At 42.0% G+C, this 6133-nt stretch overlaps 1 pseudogene; it reads left to right on the forward strand.

Annotated features, from left to right (window-relative positions):
- Positions 1 to 2424: 2424 nt before the first annotated feature.
- LOC101703370 (antizyme inhibitor 1 pseudogene) lies at positions 2425 to 3760 on the forward strand (annotated as a pseudogene).
- The last annotated feature ends 2373 nt before the right edge of the window (positions 3761 to 6133 follow it).

A 6133-nucleotide genomic window follows, 5' to 3' on the forward strand; every position in this document is an offset into this window, starting at 1 on the left:
GGAAACTTGAGGCACATCGAAGTTGAACAAAATCTCTACCTATCTACCCTCTGAAAGTAGGATTAGGAGGATTTTCCCTAATATAATTGCGCAAGTGTCTATGCCAAGAAGAGTCAGATGATAAGAGATGGATGAAGGTGGAGAAAATACGTAAATAATATAAATAATACTAAAGAAAGGCGGATCTTTGTACAAGCTAACAATAACTGTGTTAATAACTCAGTCCTGTGGATATGAGGTCAAGCAATAATACAATGACAACCAAAGCAAAGGTATCTAGATTATTTGCAATAGAAGTGAATAAAGAAAGAAATGTAGAATCTAAAAGAGGTAGAAAAGGAAATAAAGACAAGAGAGAGCTGAGAAAGAGAAGCTAGAGATGTTCAAAGGACCAGAGGTCACAATAAGACCAAAGAACAGGTATAGTAATGATAAAAAATAATGCACAATAGGGCAGGCCTTTGTCTGTTGCCAAGCCCTGCCCCATTGGTGTTTTGCCATAGGATGTTCTGTTCAAGCAATGTAACTGTTTGTACTACACAATGTTCTTATTTGTGTGGCATGATGTTTGTGCCTAAGGTTTCAAGAATGTTCTGTTAAATCTGCCCATCCACTTCAATAAGCATGCTTGCCTGGTAGGTGGGCCCACTCCCCTATCCGATAGATCTCTATATAAGGCCGCTTGCTTTGCTATTTGGGGCTCAGACTTCAGAGTACAAACTCCTCTGAGTCCACCAGCATAATAAAGAATCCCCCCATCTCTCCGAGTGCCATTCGACTCCTTTGCCACCAGAGACCTTCAGATAGCCGTAACACTTGATGATAACACTTGGCTCTAACACAGAGCTGTATACACTTGGGTGTAATGCTGAACTGTAGCACTTTGCTGTATCAGTAAGAGCTCCTGTAGAAGTCAGCCGGAAGATAAATGATTAGAGTCAAAGAGAGGGAACTCTAGGCTTTTAAATTGGAGAAACCTAAACTCACAGAATCACAACAGAGTTGTATTAATTAGAGTTCTCTAGAGAAACAAAGTCAATAGAAAATATATGTATAATTATGCAAGAGGATATATTAGTTAAGCTCACAGGATCAGAGGTGGAAGACTCCACAATGACCATCTGCATGCTGGAGAGCCAATAGATGCTCAGCCGAAGAAGACAGAAGTGGCAGAACAAGAGAGATCAAGGATGCCAATACATGAGTACACCAGGATAAAGCCAAAGGCCTGGAAGCTCCCTGTGGAGTCAGTGGAAGGCTAAAGAAACTGAGGACCAAGAGCAATGGCAAAGCCTAGAGTTCTCCAGAGAAGATCATTTCCCTCTTTCCATTTTTATTCCAACTAGGGTAGAAAGCTATTGGTTACTGCCACCCACACCAGGGCTGGGTCTTCTCCCCTCAGTTTGCTGGCCTATATGTCAATCTCCCACAGATATAACCAGATTTATTACTTATTAATCTGTTAGGTAGCTCTTACTCAGGTCAAATTGGCACATCATAATTAAAGGCCACAAAAGCCTAAGATATATGCATTGAAAGTGGTACAGAGGAGGTCACTATGATGAAGTCATCAAAATTAATGACTGGGTCATGAACTATCCTGCCACATATAGCTGACATTAAACTTGGCAATGCAATATTATTATTCCAAGTCCTTCACACTGTTCAGAGTATATGTAAGAGCTCAACACCTGGTAGATATTGTTATTTTGGTAATATTGCAGCATTCTTGAGATCTAAAATAAATAGAAAAAAAAACTATATGGGGGCTCCTTCTCTCTGCAGCCTGAAGATGTGGCTTAGTTTCAGATGGCAATGTCCCTCCCTGTGACACCCCTGATGTCCCAAAGCTGGCCTCAGGGCCCAGGCCTGCTCATCCACTCTCCATCACTCACTCTCAGCCTCAGGTCTTGGCCACAGGCTTGGTGTCCACAGCGGTAAAGCCATCAGTCAGCCTACAAGGAGAGCCATGAGGTGCGGGTCACCAGGAGGGACAGAGGTCCCATCACCCCCCCTTCCTCTCGCTGTCCCCAGGCTCTGAGGAAACCCAGTGGTGTGGCTTCCCTGACAGGCCGGGCAGCCCCACAGGTCCTGCTGGTGGCCAAACAAATGTCAGCCACAACTGAGTCACCTTGGCCACAAGAGTGACAGGTCGTCAACCCAGTGCCAGCTCCTGTGGCTGAGGAAGACAGGGGCAAACTTTCTGACCAAGTATACAACTACCCAGAAGGCTTAGGAGAAGTACTGCACAGGGAGCAGTTTGGCTTCAAGGCTGAGCCCCCTAAGGAACCTAGCTGATGCTGGGGGTTCCATCTTCTAACTTGTCCATTTTGTTGCATATTCTAAGGACCCAGACATAGACCTGGTGGCCCACTCCTTGTTTTTCCTGGTTTATGACTTTTGGCTTTGTGGAATATGGCTGAGATGAAAGGATTCATTGAGGATCCAAACTCCTCCGCTGGCCTGTTGGATGAAGGAACAAACCTTGGAAATGTTATTGATGACTATGTTAACGAACATACCCTGACAGGGAGGAGCGCTTTTTTGTGGGGGATCTTGGGAAGATGGTGAAGAAGCACAGCCAGTGGCAGAGCGTGGCCACTCAGATCAGGCCGTTCTACATGGTGAAGTGCAACCCCACGCCAGCCGTGCTGGATATCCTAGCTGCTCTGAGCTCTGAGGACAGGAGCTCTAGCAAGAATTAAATGGCTTTAGTGCAAGAATTGGGTGTATTTCCAGAAAACATTATTTGCATAAGTCCTTGCAAGCAAGTTGTGCAGATAAAGTAGGCAGCAAAAACTGGAGTGAAAATCATGACATGACATGTGACAATGAAACTGAAGAAAACTGCTCGTAATCACCCAAATGCCAAAGTCTTACAACATCTTGCAACAGAAGATGGTAGTGGAGGTGAGGAGAGTACCAAAAAGCTGGGCTCCACACTGAAGGACTGTAGTCATCCCTTGGAATATGTTAAGGAATTTTGAGGTCCAAATCATCAGGGTTAAATTCCATGTTTCAAGTGCTTGCAAAGAATCTCAAGTATATGTGCATGCTTTCTCCGATGCTCAGTGTGTGTTTGACACGGCTGGAGAATCTGGCTTTAGGATGAGCATGTTAGGCATTGGCGGGGGCTTCATAGGAACTGCATTTCAACTGGAGGAAGCAAATCATGTTATCAGCCCTCTGTTGGATGTCTACTTCCCTGAAGGCTCTGGCATCAAGATCATTTCAGAACCTAGCTACTATGTGTCTTCTGCATTTACATTTGCAGTTAATACCATTGCAAAGTTGTTGAAAACGAGAACTTTTCCTCTGGAGTAGAAAAAACCAGGAGCGGTGATGAACCAGCCTTTGTGTGTTGTATGAATGATGGTGTGTATGGTTCTTTTGCAAGTAAACTGTCTGAGGACTTGAATACCATTCCAGAGGTTCATAAGAAATACAAGGAAGTTGAGCCTCCATTTGCAAGCAGCCTTTGGGGTCCGTCCTGTGACAGCTGGATCGGGTTGTGGAGAGTCGTCTGCTGCCCTAGCTGCACCTGGGTGACTGGCTGATCTTCGCCAACATGGGCGCAGCCTCGCTCCAGGAAGCGTCTGCGTTCAAGGATGTTCGGAGGCCAGCTGCGTATTACACAACGTCATTCAGTGACTGGGATGAGATGCAGGATGCGGGTGTCACCTTGGACACTGTAATGAAGAACTTTGTGCCTTCATGCCTTCAGTTGAGCCAGGACGATGGCTTTCTCATGGAAGCTTAAGCAGGCTCTGCATTCCTTCACATCTGAGCTTTTGGGCTGCACTGTTCTGGTCTGCATTCCAGGGTGGAAGACAGTCCAAACAATCTCACTCTGTCCATTCTCTCAGAAACAAAAGTCAATAGCTATGTGGGACCACACCAAAATCAGCTTTCATCTGCAATTCACTGGAGGTAACGAAATTTAGATGATGTGTCCAGATTAAACCTAACAGTGTGTCCTACCCTTGAAGCTTTGAAAATAAAATGTGCAACAAAATGGATGACTTAACGGAGATGGAAGCCCATGACCTGGGTTCCCCTCAACCGTTTACATACAAGGACAGTTTTTATACTGAGGCTTTGTGTCCAAAAGTCTTGTTAAGTTAGCGTCTTCTACCCAGATATGGCAGATGTCAGTGGAAGACTAGTGTGGCTTCCTTAGGTATTTTTAGTGTATTCTGAGTGCGTAAATTTGTGCTTAGAACTGTAGTTTAATGTAAAATTGCATCATAGTATTTGTTGTACTTGACCTAATGTAACCCTTGTATGATTGCAATAAAATTTTGTGTAGATTTTTTTTTTAAAAAACTAAGTGTAGAAAAGAGTCAGAGTCTTTGAAAGTATCTAAATTTTATCTTTAAAATGTGGTATCATTAGAGTGCTGTTTCCAAAGCTGGTTTATATTCAACGCTATGGTGTCTGAAAGAACAGAAAGTGAACAAGATGCTAGATAGCCACTGATTAAACGTTTTTCATCCTATTTATGTGGCAAACACTTCTTTATCTTTAAATACCTATTTGCTGCTAATATATTTTATCAGAAAATTTCAGGAAGAAAGAAAAATAGTAGGATCATGAGATCATCTCAATTTGGAAGTTAGCGGGGAAGAAGGGAAAGATAAAAGGTATCTTAGAGCACAGATGGATAAATAGCCCAAACACATCCACTATATACCTGCACAAGGAAATCTGGAAAGCTAACTTAAAATAAACAGGGATTAGCATTTAAGCCTTATTTCATAAAAAGCGATATAGTATGATGGATTTTTACAACAACTTAGAAAAACTTTATTCAGAGTAATTTCTTATTAAAATATAATACATAACACCTAAAAACATCAGGTCTTGACCATATATCTGAAATTTTGAAATTTTCTTAAATGCTTAAACTTTTTTGTTTGTTTTTCACTTTTGGGTTTTCTGGTGATTTTTTGTTTTGTTTTGTTTGTTTGCATTTGAGATGGCTTCTCATTATGTTGCCCAGGATGATTTTGAACTCTTGGGCTCGAGCAAGACCATAGGCGCACACCGCTATACCCAGCTTAAATGCTTAAATGTTTAATAGAGTAATTTAAAACTCCAAATGTCCTCCTTCCATTTAATATTATTCTACCATTTGTAAGTATGTGGGCATTAGGAACATGAATAGCAGCTGAACTTTTTCTAAGCCTCTGTTTTTTGTTCTTGCTGGAACACAGTTTCCCATACCCTGATCTTGGAGGAGGCAGGACAGTGGAAACCAAAATATTTAAGATGCATTCTCTGACTCCATTCACAAGGCGTTTAATGTAGGCTGAGGGAAGAGCACAAGGTTGAGGGGTGTATTCCAGCCTATGGTATAGCACAGACCTAGGGCCAGCCTGACACCAAAGACACCAGGATTAGAAATGCCAGCCAAAAGAGAGAAGAGGGAGGCTGGGTGTGATTCAGTTACTAACTCTGCACCTAGAGAAACTATGATTTCTGGTGAGTAAGCTCTGCCTGAGATAATGAAAGTATAAAAATATATTTACACAATAGTCATTGAAGTTCAGTGTTTTTCATCTTGTTTTCTAACCTACTGGCTAAACAGGAAGTTTTTGCAGGATGCTTGAATATCCTCTGTTCAGAGTGACAACTTTAGCACTTTGCTTTCCTTTTCTCCCACGATACACTTAATGTTTCCGCTTGAGGTCCTGGATTCAATCTCAGATTTCCTGCCAGCAGCAGCTAAGGTTCTTTTAACTGTTTGTAAGGATTTGTCAGACTACATGTAAAAGTCACACGAAAAATTTCGTAGGCAAACTCAACTTACTAATGTGCCTCGGGGAAGGTCAGACTTGGTGAGTTAATGAATTGTGCAAAATATGATCCATGGTCTATGTTTATTTCTACAACATTTGCTGGAATGCGGTACTTAAAATAATTCCTGGTCATAAGGAAAAGGATAAATGATTCACTCAGGCTAATGATGGAAGGAAACTCTTCCCTAGACCTTATCTTGACAGCTGGCAATCCTTAGAAGAGCTAAACACTATTGTTATAAAGATGATGATGAAAATAAAATTAAGCCAATGGGAGCAGGTCATCTTCTATCAACATTCAGAGTGAGTATATTAGCAGCTGCAAATTTTCT

Source organism: Heterocephalus glaber, unplaced genomic scaffold (genome assembly GCF_053883595.1).
Source record: "Heterocephalus glaber isolate CG9 unplaced genomic scaffold, H.glaber_assembly_v1.0 deba00000937, whole genome shotgun sequence".
Taxonomy (NCBI): Eukaryota; Metazoa; Chordata; class Mammalia; order Rodentia; family Bathyergidae; genus Heterocephalus; species Heterocephalus glaber.